General features: G+C 42.9%; 1 protein-coding gene across 1 annotated transcript in view; it reads right to left on the reverse strand.

The window, feature by feature from the left end:
* LYPD6B (LY6/PLAUR domain containing 6B) overlaps positions 1 to 18,500 on the reverse strand; it is a 238,239-nt gene extending 219,739 nt beyond the window's left edge. The window contains exon 1 of the mRNA XM_061438377.1: positions 18,390 to 18,500. The gene's annotated coding sequence lies outside the window, so the exon portion shown is untranslated. The remainder of the gene's footprint in view (positions 1 to 18,389) is intronic.
* Between the last annotated feature and the right edge of the window lie 776 nt (positions 18,501 to 19,276).

Raw genomic sequence — 19,276 nt, forward strand, 5'->3', positions numbered from 1 at the left:
AGAAAGAAAACAACTCAAATCTCCATCAAGATGAATGAATACACAAAATACGGTCTATCCATGCAATAGAATATTTTCCAGTCATAAAAGAAATGAGGTACTGGTTTATGAACCTTAAATCTTGAAAACATTATGCTAAGAAAGTTACACACAAAAGGCTGCACATTTGTTGTTCTGTCGCTCAGTGGTGTCCGACTCTGTGACCCCTTGGACTGCAGCATGCCAGGTTTCCCTGTCCTTCATCTCCTGGAGTTTGCTCAAATTCATGTCCATTGAGTCAGTGATGCCATCCAACCATCTCATCCTCTGTCGTCCCCTTCTCCTCCCGCCTTCAATTTTTCCCAGCATCAGGGTCTTTTCAAATGAGTCAGCTCTTCACATCAGGTGACCAAACTATCACAGCTTCGGCATCAGTCAATATTCAGGACTGGTTTCCTTGAGGATTGACTGATTTGATCTCTTTGCAGTCCAAGGGACTCTCAAGAGTCTTCTCCAACACCACAGTTCAAAAGCATCAATTCTTCAGTGCTCAGCCTTCTTTATGGTCCGACTCTCACATCCATACATGATTATTGAAAAAACCATAGCTTTGACTAGACAGACCTTTGTTGGTAAAGTAATCTCTCTGCTATTTAATATGTTGTCTAGGTTGGTCATAGCTTTTCTTCCAAGGAGCAAGCATTATCTAATTTCATGGCTGCAGTCACCATCTGCAGTGATTTTGGAGCCCAAGAAAATAAAGTCTGTCACTGTTTCCATTGTTTCCCCATCTATTTGCCATAAAGTAATGGGACCAGATGCCATGATTTTAGTTTTCTGAATGTTGAGTTGGATGATTCCATTTATATGAAATGTCCAGAATATGTAAATCCATATGCTAGAGAGTAGATCAGAGATTTCCAGGGGCTGAGGGATGGAGGGAATGGGGAATGATTGTTAATAGGTATGAGATGTCTTTGTGGAGTCATAGAAACATACTGCAATTAGACAGTGATGATGGCTGCACAACTCTGTGAATGTATTAAAAACCACTGAAATGTATATATTTTAAAAGGGTGGATTTTATGGCACATGTATTTATCTCAATTTACAATTAACAGTAATAACAGTGAGATATTTTCACATATTTTCATGCTGGTGAGAATGTTCACTGGCAGAATTTCTTAGAAGAGGGGTCTGGAAAAGGGTATCAAAATTTACCTGATAAATTCTAAGAATTTATCCTCCATAAATAATTATGAAGTCACAACTTTAGCTCTAAGGATTATCTGTAATGTTGTTTACAGTGGCAAATTATTGTAAATACCCTGAAGGCACAACAGAGATTTTGTTAAGCCAACTATGGCACATTCATTCAGTTTAAGGAGTCACCTGTGAAAATGATATTTATTGATATACTGTTAGCTGAAAAAAAGAGGGATACAAAATGCAATATGAAGTCTGATCATATTTTTGTTTTTTTAAACTATGTAGCTGCTGCTGCTGTTGTTTAGTCACCAAGTCATGTCCAGCTCTTCGCAAATCCATGGACTGCAGCATTCCAGGATATTCTGTCCTTCACTATCTCCTTGAGTTTACTCAAACTCATGTCCATTGAGTCAGTGATGTCATCCAAACATCTCATCCTCTATCGTCCTCTTCTGCCTTCAATCTTTCCCAGCATCAGGGTCTTTTCCAATGAGTCAGCTCTTTGCGTCAGGTGGCCAAAGTACTGGAGCTTCAGCATCAATCCTTCGAGTGAGTTTTCAGGGTTGATCTCCCTTAAGATCGACTAGTTTTATCTCCTTGCAGTCCAAAGGACTCTCAAGAGCCTTCTCCAGCACCATAATTCAAAGGCATCAACTCTTCAGCACTCTGCCTTCTTTATAGTCCAATTCTCACATCCGTACTGACTACTGGAAATACCATAGCCTTGACTATATGGACCTTTGTCAGCAAACTGATGCCTTTGCTTCTTAACACACTGTCTAGGCTTGTCACAGCCTTCCTGACAAGAAGCAATCACCTTCTCATTTCATGGCTGCAATCAACCGTCTACAGTGATTTTAGAGGGCAAGAAGAGGAAATCTGTCACTGCGTCCACCTTTCTGCCTTCTATTAGACATGAAGTGATGGGGCTGGATGCCATGATCTTCATTTTTTTAATATTTGAGTTTTAAGCCAGCTTTTCCACTCTCCTCCTTGACCCTCATCAACAGGTTCTTTAGTTTCTCTTCACTGTCTCCCATTAGAGTGGTATCATCTGCATAGCTGAGGTTGTTGCTATTTCTCCCTGCAATCTTGATTCCAGCTTTTAAACTATATATGTATGTATTCATGCCTCCATATTATAGAAATAATAGAACTAGGCAGCCCAAACTATAGCCACTAGCCCATGTGCATATTTAAATTCTTAAGATTAACAAAAATTAAGAATCCAGATCTTCAGTTATACTGGCCACAGCAGGTGCTCAGTAAGCACATGGCAACAGTGGCTGCTGTCCTGGACAGCACGGAACATTCCCTTCACAGCAGACAGTTCCACTGAAGTGAGCGGATACAGAAGAATACACACCAAGAGGCCTTGTAGATGCTTTTAAATTTCTTTGTGCTTATTTTCCACTTTTCTGGTAATAAATGAAAATGTTTGGATAAAAGAATACTGTTATTATTATTATTATTTTAAGATTCAAAGTAAACTGACAGGGAGAAGGGATCTGAAGAAACCCTCACTGGGAGCAGGGATCACCCACCACAGATGGAGCAAGTCCTTCTGATCTGGGCAGCAAAGGGCAGGCCCTCCACTGCTGAGACAACACCTCTGCACCACAGGGTGGGGCAGCTTTGCAGATGGATGTGGTGTGATGGATGGGTACCAGAGTGATGAGAATGGCTATTTCTGCTAATTTTGTCCAGATGTAGAGTTGCTTTCTGGGGAAGAAGATGTGCAACTTCCTCATGTGGCCATAGCCAGAATCCTGTCTCCTGACAGAAATTCTGAAAAATCATCACCTTGGAACTGCAAGAGGCTTAGGGAAGATGCACTCTCAAAGTTTAGGTGATTAGCTCATGCTTTCTGGACAACAACATGGAAATACATACCTAAAGCCTTAAGAATACTGCAGCCCTTTAAGCAACTGCGTCATTTCTTGAAAATATCCTATGGAAATAATTGTGGATATGCTCAGAGGTTTACCTACAAGAACATACATGACAGAGTTGTTTATGAGAGCAGAAGGCTAAATTCAAGCTAAAAGTACGAGATGGGGCCTTGTAGTGGAGTATTATACCAGCTGTTAAAAATAATGCTGTGCAGGAGTATTTAATGACATGGAAGCTGTTTACAAAGGTTACATTTTTTAAAGCTTTAATACAGTGTAAGAGGGATCATTTCATTTTTTAAGGAAAAAATACATACATACACATGCTTGGGCTTCACTGGTAGTTCGATCGGTAAAGAATCTGCCTGCAGTGCAGGAGACCCAGGTTCAATCCCTGGGTCAGGAAGATCCCCTGGAGAAGGGAATGGCAACCACTCCAATATGAAAATCCTATAAACAGAGGAGCCTTGAGGAGCCAGTCCATGGAATGGCAAGAGTTGGACACGACTTAGCAATGAAACCACCGCCAAGAGGTATCAGTTCATTTTTTGAGAAAAAAATACAGACATACATAGGCTTGGAAAAAATGAAAAAAATTAAAACAATGTCAGCTACTATGTGGCAGGAAAATATCTGATGAGGGAGGTGAATCTGTTATTTTCCACATTTTCTATAATGAACATGTATGACTGAGGTAATAAGGAAAAAAAAAGTTACTGTTTTTAAAAAGATGAAATCATATGATTTAATAAAGGAAATTTTTGTCCTTAGAACTTGAAATAAAATTATCATGATAGTTGAGTATTTTCACATTTAACTCTAGGCCTCCTGACTGCCAAGGCACAGAGAGAAATGAAGACTTATATAAGTCTCCACTGCTTGACTTATCAGTTCTTCCCAGGATATAAACTACCATCTTGGCACTGGATTCTAGGAGAAATGTATGATGTACACTTTGTTCTAATGACTCCTGTAGTTGCTTAAGAACTGAAGTTCTCATTGCTCACTAAGGGACAAATATCACACACATAGCCAGCCCCTGTTTTTTCATAATGTACTCCCATCCGTATTTATCTACCATAGCAAAATAGTCTCAAGATGAATGAGATGTTTTCAATAAGGCATCAATGATGAATATCCAGCTTTTAGGCAGTATGCTGATGGTGTCACTTTCACAAGAATACTCAGAAGACTGTCTTACGGATGCAGTGGATCACAAACTGGTACATGTGATGTACTTTAAGAATGTAAGTTTCTTAATAATATATGTAAGAGCCCTCTGAGAAGAGAAAGTAGAAAAAATTAGGTCAGTGGCCATGGATGCTTGCTCCAAAAGCTGATGGAAGCCACAGAGAGGCAGAGCTGCACTACCAGGCCTGAGGTGGCCCTGGAAAGAAGACCACAACGAGAAGCCCCTCCACACGACATCTGTCAACGTCAGTGTCCCTGAGGATTCAGACACTGGGGACGAGGGTGAGGAAGTTGAGCCTGTTACCTTCTGTTGATGTCTATCCTTCGTACAGAAACCATGTAAATTAGATTTCCCTCTGTATCTTACCTACAGTTTCTCCCAGATTCTACAGATCCAAGTCAACCCATGAGAGAGCTAAGGTGTTATAGAACTTGGGAGACTATTAATATAGTGGTCTTCTTCCTCCAAATCCTCCCCACCCCCAAATACTGTCCATTCCATATGCCTGATGCTTACCTTCAAGGTCAAAATCAAGACTTTCCTGACCAGTGCTGTGACCTTTCTTTCACCTGTGACCTCCAAGAGAACATAATCCTACACAGCTCACTGACACACATCCTGCATGGCACGTGTCCCCGTGCCAGGCTGTAGGCTGTGACATATTAGACATCTCACCCAGGACCTGCTACAGTGTCTCATGCATGAGTACCAAGGTGACAAGTTCATCTAATTCCCACTTTGTCCACCGCCCCCTTGGTAAGTTAGAGATAAAATTGGTAGCATAATTGTGAGCAAAGCAATAGTGCTAAAGGCCAGAATTTCTTGACTGGGAATGCAGTTTTCTAAGAATAATTAAACAAACAAAATTTTGTGTGCTGTTCACTATGGAGAAAAAGAAGGTAATAAGGAGTTCACAGTCTCTTGGAAATTAAAGACCCATATGTATAATAACATGTAATTAACATGGAAAAAGTAAGAGCTTTGGATAAGCTCCAAAGAAGAGCCATCAACAATGTTCCTCAAGAGATAGCTTCAATTTACATCCCACTGAATTTGGGCCAGGGGAGTGAAATGCTATCTACGGAAAAACAAGGGACATTCTCTACTCTGAACTGATCTGCCGTTTGCAGGGCCCTGGCCTCTGAATGAGGCCATTCATTTGCAGAAGACACCACACGCTGAAGTCCACCTAGTGTGGGACTCTGGCCAGAGCAGTGAGGAAGCTGAACACAGCTGAAAGAACCAGTACAGCACCAGGCACATGAAAACGCTTGGGGAGCCAGAAGAGTGGTCATGAACGTTTTGAAAGCTTGTCTAATGGAAGATGGGCTCCATAAGCATTTCTCATCCTACAAGAAACAGCCCATAGTGGGGTCATGAGGTCAATTTAGAGGTAACACTTGCAGTAAGTGCTGTTTCATAAAATGCTTGTCATAAAAGTGAGTGTGTGTGCACACATGCATGTGCACAGGGTCACACAAGTGGATTTCTTAACAGTTTGCAAAGTCTGAATTAGACAAACATTATGAGAAAGACACATTTAAAGAAGGAAAACACCTCAAACAAGTGAAACTGCCTCACAAGGGGGTTTATTATTGTGAATGGCAGACAGCTTCCAGCCTCTGAAAGACTCCAAGCAGCGCCAAAGCCATAGATTGTCAAGGAGGATATTCACATTGGTGGAAAGTTAAATGTGAAGAATTCTAAGTATCTGCCCCATGTATGAGACGGTCAAGTCTAGACCACAGGCCCTTAATTACCACTGAAGGAACAATTAGAAGGGAAACAACTCCATGAAGTCACAGAGGTGAAATTTCATTTGGTCATTTATACTGGAACAGTACCTCTGTGAAAGGAAACATTGTAAGTGATACTTGGACCGAGGGCTCTCAACCTAGGTGTACATCAGAATCATCTGGGGAACTTGTAAAAGACACCCATGCTTGGATCCCAGCATATCTCAACTCAAACACTGGGGCCCAAGATTTGTATTTTGTTTCACGTTCCCCAGGTACGAGTTGTAAACCACTGATTTATATGTGTAAAATGTAAAAATGACATTTTATAAAGCACAGAGGGAAGGAAAACAGCACCAGGATTGTACCTGAAGATCATAAAAAGAAGTGGATGGAAAACATCAAGTCAAGGGTTTGGATTCTGCTCCAGGTACAGAAAGCTGAAAAGAGCATTACTCCCATGCTTACAAATAAAACAGACAAACTGCAAGTTCATGACTCTCTTGAGTCTATTAGACAGCTGAGGTGACAGGGGAACAAACTAGCCCAGAATCTGAGAACCAGGCACCTGAAGAAAAAGACAAGACAAGCACTTGCTCACCCGAGGCAGATGCACTGGGACACAAGTAACAAACACCAATGGAACCTGCTGAGGGAGTTGACAGAGCACAGACAGGGACCACCCTGAGCACAGGGCACAAGGAGGCCCAAGGCTCACACCGAAACAGTGAGGCAAGCCCTGTAGCAAACCAGCCCCCACCTAAACTCAAGGTGTCACTAGAGGAAGCTCAAGTCTGTGGGGCATTGAGGAGAAGTACACCCATAACAAACTGCGAATCCAGTCAACTCCCAAGCAGACTGATCAACTCCCTACACTAAAGCCTAGTGGAAAGAGAGAGGCCTTCCCATTTCCAAGCATGAAAACTATCTCAGTCTCTAATGTCCTACACAAGATGTCCATGTCTTGACAAAACATTACAGAGCATACAAAAAGAAAAAACAACACTGCCAAGAGACACAGCCATTAACAGAACTAGACCTCAGATACAACACAGATGGGGAAGTTATCAGACACACCAAATTTAAAATAACAGTAATCAGTGGTCAAAGATTCTAATGGAAAAGAGGGTAGACAACATGAAAGGTCAAATGTATAATTTTAACATAGAAACTATAAGAAATAATCAAATGGAAATGCTTGAAATGCTAAACACAGTAAGAGAAATGAAGGATGCTCTCAACATTACAAACAAGACAAAGTGTCCAATAGCTGTGGACTAATACCAAAAGTCCTAATGTAGGTGTAGTCAAAATTTCAGGAGAAAGAAGAAATATTTGAAGAAATAATTGCTGAGAATTTTCTAAAATTAATGACAGATACAAAACCACAGAAACAAGCAGCTCAAAAACACCATGGAGGAAAAATACCAAGCATGTGCATGCATGTGCACACGTACACACACACAGGCATACCGTATTAAAGCAGCTGACAACTGAGAACAAAGTCTCAAATGCAGTGGGGGAGAATGAAACATTATATACAAAGGAACAAAGGTAAGAATTACAGAAGACACCTTGTCAGAAGGTATGCAGGTAAGAAAATGAAGCAACATCTTCGAAGTGCTGAAAGGTATAAAAAGTGCCAACCCAGAATTCTTTACCTAGGGAAAATATCTTTCCGAAATGAACAAGAAATAACTGCAATAGGCCAACAGAAATTGAGAGAATTCATTGCCAAGAGACCTACACCTCAATAAATACTGAGGTTTTATAGGCAGAAGGAGTATGATGTCAGACAGAAACTTGGATCTATTTAAAGTGCTATAAATAGAATAAACAAAAGTCAAATACAATTCTTCTTTATTTTTAATTGCTATAAAAGGTAACTTCCCCCATGGAGAAGGAAATGACAACCCACTTCACTCTTCTTTTGTAGAGAATCCCATGGACAAAGGAGCCTGGTGGGCTATGGTCCACAGGTCACAAAGAGTCAGAGACAACTGAAGTGACTTATGCACCCACCTGCTTCAGGTTGGGACACACAGTTTTGAGGGCATTATTAGCCTGCTGTGGTCCCCTTTGCCTGGCAATTCAATAAAGCTATTTCTGCTTCACCCCAAAATAAATAAATAAATAAATAAAAGGTAACTGAATGTTTTAAGCAAGAGTCAGAAAACTACAACCTGCAAACCAACTTCAGTCTGAAGTCTATTTTAGGGATTCCCTGGTGACTCAGAGATAACAAATCCACCTGCCAATGCCAGAGACACAGGAGATGTAGATTTGATCCCTGGGTTGGGAAGAGCCCCTGGAAAAGGAAATGGCAACCAAAGTCTGTTTTAGTATGACCTATGAGCAAAGAATGGTTTTTACGTTTTTTTTTAATATAAATCTATTTACTTTAATTGGAGGCTAATTACTTAACAACATTGTATTGGTTTTGCCATACATCAACATGAATCCACCACCCGTGCACACGTGTTCCCCAGCCTGAAGCCCCCCCTCCCACCTTCCTCCCCATACCATCCCTCTGGGTCATCCCAATGCACCAGCCCCGAGTATCCTGTATCCTGAATCGAACCTGGACTGGAGATTCATTTCACATATGATATTATACATGTTTCAATGCCATTCTCCCAAATCATCCCACCCTAGCCCTCTCCCACAGAGTCCAAAAGACTGTTCTATACATCTGTGTCTCTTTTGCTGTCTTGCATACAGGGTTATTGTTACCATCTTTCTAAATTCCATATATATGCGTTAGTATACTGTATTGGTGTTTTTGTTTCTGGCTTACTTCACTCTGTATAATAGGCTGCAGTTTCATCCACCTCATTAGAACTGATTCAAATGTATTCTTTTTAATGGCTGAGTAATACTCCATTGTGTATATGTACCACAGCTTTCTTATCCATTCATCTGCTGATGGACATCTAGGTTGCTTCCATGTCCTGGCTATTATAAATAGTGCTGCGATGAACATTGGCGGGGTACACGTGTCTCTTTCAATTCTGGTTTCCTCGGTATATATGCCCAGCAGTGGGCTTGCTGAGTCATATGGCAGTTCTATTTCCAGTTATTTAAGGAATCTCCACACTGTTCTCCATAGTGGCTGTACTAGTTTGCATTCCCACCAACAGTGTAGGAGGGTTCCCTTTTCTCTGCACCCTCTCCGGCATTTATTGCTTGTAGACTTTTGGATTGCAGCCATTCTGACTGGCATGAAATGGTACCTCATTGTGGTTTTGATTTGCATTTCTCTGATAATGAGTGATGTTGAGCATCTTTTCATGTGTTTGTTAGCCATCTGTATGTCTTCTTTGGAGAAATGTCTGTTTAGTTCTTTGGCCCATTTTTTGACTGGGTCGTTTATTTTTCTGGAATTGCGCTGCAGGAGTTGCTTGTATATTTTTGAGATTAATTCTTTGTCAATTGCTTCATTTGCTATTATTTTCTCCCATTCTGAAGGCTGTCTTTTCACCTTTCTTATAGTTTTCTTTGTTGTGCAGAAGCCTTTAAGTTTAATTAGGTCCCATTTGTTTATTTTTGCTTTTATTTCCAATATTCTGGGAGGTGGGTTATAGAGGATCCTGCTGTGAATTATGTCGGAGAGTGTTTTGCCTATGTTCTCCTCTAGGAGTTTTATAGTTTCTGGTCTTATGTTTAGATCTTTAATCCATTTTTGAGTTTATTTTTGTGTATGGTGTTAGAAAGTGTTCTAGTTTCATTCTTTTACAAGTGGTTGACCAGTTTTCCCAGCACTACTTGTTAAAGAGATTGTCTTTTCTCCATTGTATATTCTTGCCTCCTTTGTCAAAGATAAGGTGTCCATGCTAAGTTGCTTCAGTCGTGTCTGACTCTGTGCCACCCCATAGACGGAAGCCCACCAGGCTCCCCTGTCCCTGGGATTCTCCAGGAAAGAACACTGGAGTGAGTTGCCATTTCCTTCTCCAAAGGTGTCCATAGGTGCGTGGATTTATCTCTGGGTTTTCCAAAAGTCTACAAGCAATAAATGCTGGAGAGGGTGCAGAGAAAAGGGAACCCTCCTACACTGTTGGTGGGAATGCAAACTAGTATAGCCACTATGGAGAACAGTGTGGAGATTCCTTAAATAACTGGAAATAGAACTGCCATATGACCCAGCAAGCCCACTGCTGGGCATACACACTGAGGAAACCAGAATTGAAAGAGACACGTGTACCCCAATGTTCATCGCAGCACTATTTATAATAGGCAGGACATGGAAGCAACCTAGATGTCCATCAGCAGATGAATGGATAAGAAAGCTGTGGTACATATACACAATGGAGTATTACTCAGCCATTAAAAAGAATACATTTGAATCAGTTCTAATGAGGTGGATGAAACCAGAGCCTATTATACAGAGTGAAGTAAGCCAGAAAGAAAAACACCAATACAGTATACTAATGCATATATATGGAATTTAGAAAGATGGTAATGATAACCCTGTATTCGAGAAAGCAAAAGAGACACAGATGTATAGAACAGTCTTTTGGACTCTGTGCGAGAGGGTGGGGGGGATGATTTGGGAGAACGGCATTGAAACATGTATAATATCATATGTGAAATGAATTGCCAGTCCAGGTTTGATGCATGATACAGGATACTCAGGGCTGGTGCACTGGGATGACCCAGAGGGAGGTATGGGGAGGGAGGTGGGAGGGGGTTCAGGCTGGGGAACACGTGTACAAGGGTGGTGGATTCATGTTGATGTATGGCAAAACCAATACAATGTTGTTAAGTAATTAGCCTCCAATTAAATAAATTTATATTAAAAAAATAAAAAGCATTGCACATTTTAAATTAATTAATTAACACACACATTATCAAAATTGTGGTATGCCGCTAAAGAAGTAAAGGGAAATTTATAGCACTAAATGCGTATATTAAAACAGAGGAAAAGTCTCAGATCAGTAATAAGAGCTTACCCCTTAAGAAAACAGGAGTGTAATTTAAACCCAAAGCAAGGTGAAGGAAGGAAATAAACTAGAACAGAAACCAATAAAATTGAAAACAAAATTTCCTTCAATTAAAAATAAATTAGCTTGGAGGAAAAAAGCAAACAGAAAAAGATACAAAATCAATGAAATAAAAGTCTGGATCTTTGAAAGATCAATAAAGTTGATAAACTTCTAGAGAGACTAAGAAAATTATTGAAGACACAAATTACCAGTATCAGAAATGAAACGGGGAACATCACTACAGATCCCAAAGACATTAAGTGGATAATAGAGGAATACCACAAACAGTTCTATATCTATAAATTTGACAACTTAGGTGAAGAAGACCAATTCCTTGGAAAATAAAAACTATTGAAACTTATCAAGAAAAACTGGGTAGCTAGAATTTTCCTATATCTACTAAAGAAGTTAAATTTGTAGTTTAAAAATCTTCTACCAGAGAAAATTCTAGGCCAAGATGGTTTCACTAACGAATACTATCAAATGGTAAAGGAAGAAATAATAGCAGTCCTACAGAGTCTCTTCCAAAAATACATCACAATCAAGTAGGATTTATCCTAGGAACACAAAGCTGTTTCAACAGTTGAAAAGCAATCAGTGTAACTCAATGCAGATGGTGATTGCAGCCATGAAATTAAAAGATGCTTACTCCTTGGAAGGAAAGTTATGACCAACCTGGACAGCATATTCAAAAGCAGAGACATTACTTTGTCAACAAAGGTCCATCTAGTCAAGGCTATGGTTTTTCCAGTGGTCATGTATGGATGTGAGAGTTGGACTGTGAAGAAGGTTGAGCACTGAAGAATTGATGCTTTTGAACTGTGGTGTTGGAGAAGACTCTTGAGAGCCCCTTGGACTGCAAGGAGATCCAACCAGTCCATCCTAAAAGAGATCAGTCCTGGGTGTTCATTGGAAGGACTGATGCTGAAGCTGAAGCTCCAATATTTTGGCCACCTCATGTGAAGAGTTGACTCATTGCAAAAGAGCCTGATGCTGGGAGGGATTGGGGGCAGGAGGAGGAGGAGATAACAGAGGATGAGTTGGCTGGATGGCATCACCGACTCAATGGACATGAGTTTGGGTAAACTCCAGAAGTTGGTGATGGACAGGGAGGCCTGGCGTGTTGCGATTCATGGGGTCACAAAGAGTTAGACACGACTGAGCAACTGAGCTGAACTGAACTCACCACAGTGAATATGAATAAATCACATGATCCTGTCAACAGATGGGAAAAAAAGTATTCAACAAAATTCAAAATCCATCCATAATAAAAACTCAGTAAACTAGAATAAAAGGGAAATTCCTTAACCTCAGGTGGAAACCTCAGCTAACACCATATTTCATCATGAAAGATTATTTCGCCCTTATTATAAGAAACAAAACAAGGATATTCTCTCTCATCACTTCTATTCAACATTCAACTAGAATTCTTAACCAGTTGATTAAGAAAAAGAAATAAAAGGCAACCAGAGTGGAAAGGAAGAAATAAAGGTGTATTTATTCACAGATGATATGACTGCATATGTAAAAAACCCCAAAGAATTTACAAATAAACCTACAACAATAACTGACTTTAGCACAGTAACAGAATACAATGTCAACATACAAAAATCTATTGTATTTCTGGATATGAGCAACAAAAACAATATCAGAAGTGAAACACTTACGTATAAATCTAACAAAACATGTGGAAGATCTATATCCTGAAAACTACTGAATGCTGATAGAAAAATAAAAACAGAAATAAAGAGATAGGCCATACTGTGTTCATGAACTGGAACTAAAGATGTCAGTTCCTCCTAAATGAATCTATAGATTCAATGCAATCCCACTCAAAATCCCAGCAGGGTTTTTTGTAGATCTCTACAACTTACATGAAAAGGCAAAGGAACCAGGAGGGCCGTAATGAGTTTGAAAAGGAATAAAATCGGAGGACTTATACTACCTGCTTTCAAAATTTATCATCAAGTCACAGTATCAAGACAGTGCAGTGGTGGTATAAAGCAGGCATTAAGATCAATGGAATAAAACTGGCAATCCAAAAATAAACCTTTGATTATAACCTTGCCGATTATCAACAAAATATCAAGACAACTCAATAGGGAAAAAATAGTCTTTTCAACAAATTGTGCTGAAAGAACTAGAATTCCACGTGCTATGAAAAAAATTGCCTGACTCACAGTTTACATGTTACACAAAAATTAACCCGAAATGAATCCTACATCTAAATGTAAAACACAGAACCGTGAAGAAAACGTAGTAGAAAACTTCCACAAGAAAAGACTGATAAACTGGTTTACCAAAGCTTAAAGCTTTTGCCCTAAGAAAGACACTGCTATGGGAATAAAAAGATTGGCACAGGCTGAGAGAATTTCTCTGAAAATCATTTCTGACACAAGATATATATCCAGATTATGTAGTATTAGTATTAGTCACTCAGTCATGTCTGACTCTTTGTGACCCAATGGACTGTAGCCATCAGGCTCCTCTGTCCATTGAATTCTCCAGGCAAGAATATTGGAGTGGGTTGCCATTTCCTTCTCCAGGGGATCTTCCTGACCCAGGGATTGAACTCAGGCCTCCCACATTGCAGGCAGTTTCTTTACCATCTGAGCCACTAGGGAAGCCCAGATTATGTAAAGAACGCTCAAAACTCAATAAGAAGACAAACAACCCAATAAAAATAGGTATTCAAAATTACCTTTGCATAACACTTCTATTTTATAAATTTTTATTTGAATTTGTATATTTTTCCCAGCTAGTAATCAGACCAAACTCAACTTCTCACTAATTTTTTATACTATATTGCTTTGATTTTGGAATTAGGCTTTTGATCTCTGTTAACCTTTGGGCACTTTAAACTGGCGTATAAAAATAAAACTATTAATTTTCTTTGAACTCAGAAGATAATTTGCATGCACAACTTTAATAAAGAGACTATTTTTTCCTATCAAATAAAACTAGCTCTTTTCACACACACCCAAATGAGTTATAACTGTGGGACATCGAAACTTTACACTGTCACCTTTTAAACAATGAACCCTTAGTATGAATCATTTTTAATCACCCTACTTCTTTCTTCCCCTGCTACCAAATCTAAACAATTATGGAACACCATGATGAAAGAAATGACCCTTATTTTCCCTTTGCTCATATTTCTTCACTTATTTTGTCACCTGGCACCATGTTTTGTAAGTCATTAAAAATCACATTTTGGGGATAATAAGAGGTATAGCAAACAAAGAGATTCTGCATGAAGGAAATTCTTTAAGATCAAGTTATTCAATACATAATCCTCTTCTTCCACGTGAAGGTCTTTCTTCCCCAACACCAACACCATACCTGCGCAAGCCATATTTCTCTGCTGGAAACCAGAAAGATACTAAACCTTGATGATTTCCAGCACTATGCACAGCTTGTTTCAACACTACTGCAGTCTTCTCTTAACGTATTTTTCATTATAGGACTTCTCATCACCTGACACAGGAGACAAAACAAATATATCTCATTCCAATAAAGTGTGAGCTCCATGAGAACACAGACTGTGTCCTTCTCATATACTTTTTTAATCCCCAGAGCAGTGTCTGCCATACAGTGGGTATTCAATAAATATGTGTGAATGAATTGACTGCCCAAGGCATCTCTCTACTTCATCCCCTCACACTTTTTCAGGGACCCTGGGCAGGACTGCTGATGCAAACAACAAAATATGCTGCCTTCCACTCCCTCCTTTCTTCCAGGATTAGTGACTAGATTTTTCTGCCAAGTTCTGTGCTAAGTAGATACTGAGGATGAAGGATCATGAGAAGTAGCACCCTGTGGCCCAATCAAATGCTAAACGCCCACCGTGTCCACCATGTCAAATGGAAACAAACAGCAGCTCACTTCAAATTTCAATGCAAACAGGAGAAATGCTCCAAAAGCAGAGGACAGTAGAGGCTGGTTTCCTACTGAACAGAGTTATAAAGTATCTACTCACTGGACTATCATCAGGAGAATCATTCTCTAATCCAGGACCTACTGCTAGCTGCATCTTCACCAAATACCAGCTGTTAGTTAAATACCAGTTAACAACACTTAAAAGTCATGACTGAGAGCAGATGTTCCCAATAAGGGATGAGGAGAGGGTGCCAGGGTGCTGGGGGGTGGGAGGCACAGCAGAACCAGCTGTGAGGCTTTTTCTAACTATACTTAGCCCCGCCCTAAACTCCTCCACCTAAACCACCCACAGTTACCCCCATAGAGTGAGCCATCATTGCTGTCACTATGAAAGTATGAAAGATTCAAACGCTTCACCAGGTTCTAAGCATAAGTTCTTTGAGGGATGGGACCAAGATTTAGGCTTCTTAGTGATGCCCAGAGTGGTTCTCCTGTCTCTACCAGCGCCTCCAACCTCAACCCCTTCCCTCCCTCGGCCACACCCTAGACGTCTCCTATTGTCCTGAGCTTCTCCTGTCTGCCCACAAGGCCATGTCTTTCATCATCTGTCACCACCTCTGGGAGACTCGGATGACTGCCTACCTAACAGCCTGACAGGCAGTTTCGCTTTCTGCCTAGCTAACAGAATTCTGATTTTCAGATATGGGCACCAATGTGCTCAGGGAAGGTGACCCTCCCCCAGCTCCAGAGCACAGCTTGGCCGCGACAATCACAGCCACGCTTGCCTCCTTTTCCACTGATGGTTGAGCATGGACACATGACCATAGGGAACATAGGGAACTTCTGAGAAATTATGACTTTTGTTGTCTAGATAATCACTGGAAAGCAAGCCCTCTCCCTCCCTTTCTGTTTTAGATGTTAGCATGTGAAGGCATGTTGGAGCTCCAGTCACCCTGTGGCAGGACAGAAACCTCGAGAATCTTCAAGAAGCCAACCCAAAACTGTGGCTGTTTTGAACCATCCACCTCTAGACTTCTTAAGCAAACAGTCCCATAACCTAAACAATGTTACTTACAACAGAGAGTACCCACCACTTGGCCTGGGAAGTCCCTCAAACTTTTTTCCTAGAGCAGCTCTACTTATCTCCGATTCAGAGCTCAACTAGTTTCCTTGGGAAGGCTTTGGTTGTCCCCAGATAGTTAAACACAGACTCTGTTATCTGCACATCTGCCTCTCCAACTAAACTGTGAAATTCTCAAAAGCAAACATTTTCACCCTTGGCAGAGGCCCTGCCATACACTGGGCACTTACTAAATGCTGAGTGAATGAATGAACCAACAAACAAACAGCAAAATAAGAAATCAAAGGATGAATATGCAGGACGCCTTCCATGCCTTGGATAAGCCTTGACAACTGACAGATGGAATATGGCACACAGGCTGTCTACATCCTACCAAAGACTTCCTTTAGGTGGTGGTGAGCAAAGGCTGAGACAGTACAATGAGCAGGTCCTATTTTTATCTGCCTGGAAGTCAGACATCTCATTGGAAACTATCCTCATCCAATCCCCGGAAGCTGGGGTGGAGCTGTCTATCACAGTGGCACCTGAGCAAAGTACCCACTCTTATGGTGAAAACCCACTCCCTGTCCACGGAGATGGCTTGGCCCAGTTTTAGTCTAGTATATCGATAAGATCTGCTGTTAGGATGGAGGAGATGGAAGAGGAGAAAGACATCCCCCCTACCCCTCCCACAAAGGAACAGATAAGCCTGAAGGTGCCAGTGCTTTTATCACTCCATATGAAGAAGCAGTCAACATGGGGGGTGGGGGTGGGGGTGGGGGGAAAGAGCTAAGATACATACGAGAGAGAGAAAAAGCCATGCCACCTTATGTGTGCCCGGGATCAAGTTATGCCTGCAGATGAAACCCTCAGCCTTTTCATTTATGTAACTCAATCAATTTCAATATGCTACTGCTGCTAAGTCGCTTCAGCTGTGTCTGACTCTTTGCAACCCCATGGACTGCAGCCCACCAGGCTCCTCCATCCATGAGATTTTCCAGGCAAGAGTACTGGAGTGGGGTGCCATCGCCTTCTCCGCAATTTCAATATAGCATAAGGCAATTTTCAAGTGACTAAAACACAACCCAAAGAAAAGAATTCTGACAAATACAGTCAATAATGTTGAAAGCAAACTGTTACCATCTCTTCTACATTCAGGACCTGTGCGCTGTCACTTCTCAAAACCTGGCTTCTAGGATGGTGGTGGCAATTAAGATAGCCTGGAGGAGGCCTGCTGCTGCTGCTAAGTCACTTCAGTCGTGTCCGACTCTGTGCAACCCCATAGACGGAAGCCCACCAGGCTCCCCTGTCCCTGGGATTCTCCAGGCAAGAACACTGGAGTGGGTTGCCATTTCCTTCTCCAATGCATGAAAGTGAAAAGTGAAAGTGAAGTCGCTCAGTCCTGTCTGACTCTTTGAGACCCCATGGACTGCAGCCTACCAGGCTCCTCCGTTCATGGGATTTTCCAGGCAAGAGTACTGGAGTGGGGTGCCATTGCCTTCTCGGGGAACAAAACACACACCATCATCACTGCCTTTCCTCCTAAAGGAGGGTAATCTGAACCTCGTCTGTTTCTCTTCTGTTCAGAAATGAATTTGAACCTCTGGGAGGCACAAAGTGTTACATTAACTAGATACAGAAAAAAAATGGAGAGAATTCTCATCAAGCAACCTACTATGGATTTTACAAATATCTTATAACTTAACTGTTGTGATGATTATAATACCCTTCTTACCTCTGAGCAAACAGAATCAGGGAAATTAAGTAACTTACTCGAGGCCATACAGCTAGTAACTAGAATTTAAATTCTATACTTTTTCCACTTTATCACTCTGATGGCCAGGGCCTGTGAGATGGAGCGCAGCCCTCCGCCTTCACCCCAACACCGACAGCGCCCCAGGACACACAGACCTGGATGGACCCTGACAACCTTGGCCCCCTGCAGTCAGGGCAGCCTCGCATACCCAGTTTTCTGGAAGCCGCAGGTAGCTAACCCAGGTGTCTGTCGGATTCTCAACACCAGCGCCAGAAGTAAAGACCAGGGCAGAAGGAACAGTGACACCTGCGCGGGCCCGGGAAGCACCGCAGAGAGAGAGGCGGGAGCTCGCCCTGGGCTCCCCCCGCCCAGCTCCGCGCTCTCCGCAGCAGCCGGCCCCCCTGCTCTCCCCACCAGCTCCCGGCAAACCCTGCCTCCGCGCCGCCTGGGCCGCTGAGAGACCCGCGCAGCCCGGATCATGTCCCCGCGCCCACCCCAGCCCGGGTCCGGGGCAGATATTTGCAGCTGTTTGCCCCCAGGCAGCGACGCGACCCCGACCCCTCAGCTGTGCCGCGCCCCCGGCGCCCCCACTCCCCAGCGGCGCCGGGCAGGGGCGCCCGCATTGCCCACCGCGGCCGCGCGGCCCCGCAGGGACCAGGCTGGGGGGCCCGCCGCCCCCAGCGCGGTGCGCCTGTCCCGCTCACCTGCACCGCCGCGCTCGCCGGGCCTCCGTGCGCCAGCCCGGGTCTCGGCTCTCAGATCCCAGTCAGCGCAGAGCGCACTCGCTGCGGGCCGGCCTTGGTGTGGCCGCGCAGGGAGGGACGGGGCGGGGTGCGGCTCCTCCCCGCCCCGAGCCACCTGGGGCGCCCGGGAAGGGGCGGGGCAGGGCCGGGACAGGTGGGCCCCGCCCGCTGCCCGCAGCCCGGGACTCCTTCGAGATCCTCCGCGGGGTGGAAGCGGGGCCCGGGCGGCCCCGTAATAAGTGACACCTGGGACAGTTAGTGCTTGGGAGGGGCGGGGAGCCAGGACCCGGCTCACACACAGACCGTTTCCACACAGTCTGGCCCATTGGGGAAATGGATCACGGAGCGTGGGAGCCGGAACCCCCTGAACAGGAAAAGGAGAGGCCAGTCCTTCTCTTTGTGGGCTGTAGAAATCAAGAACCGAGAGCCTCCGGGTGAAATTGATGGGGCCAAGGGCAAGTTCAGAACTGGAAAGCTCAGACAGGCCTTTTCTAATCGTTCTGCCCTCCCATCCGCACTTCAAATGATCCTTTTTAAAATAATGACTTTAAACTATAAATAAGGTCGTTCAGATAGTGATGTCCTCCCCACCTGGAGACTGTAAGCCCCAGGTGGGACAGCAAACTCTCCTGTCCTTGATGAATCATTAGAGGTGAACAAACCAAGGGCAGAGCAGGTGCTCAGTTAAGGGCTGATGAATAACTGAGGCGTGACCAGCCTCTTACTGGTCCCCCCCAGGCCAGAGTCTGCTGGAGCGTCCCCTCTCCCACTTTGTCAGAGAGCCCAGAGTCAAGCTGCCTGGCTTCCAGACCACCCATCCTCTCTGTACTGCTTACCTCCCTCCCAGT

This window comes from Bos javanicus, chromosome 2, assembly GCF_032452875.1.
Source record: "Bos javanicus breed banteng chromosome 2, ARS-OSU_banteng_1.0, whole genome shotgun sequence".
Classification (NCBI taxonomy): domain Eukaryota; kingdom Metazoa; phylum Chordata; class Mammalia; order Artiodactyla; family Bovidae; genus Bos; species Bos javanicus.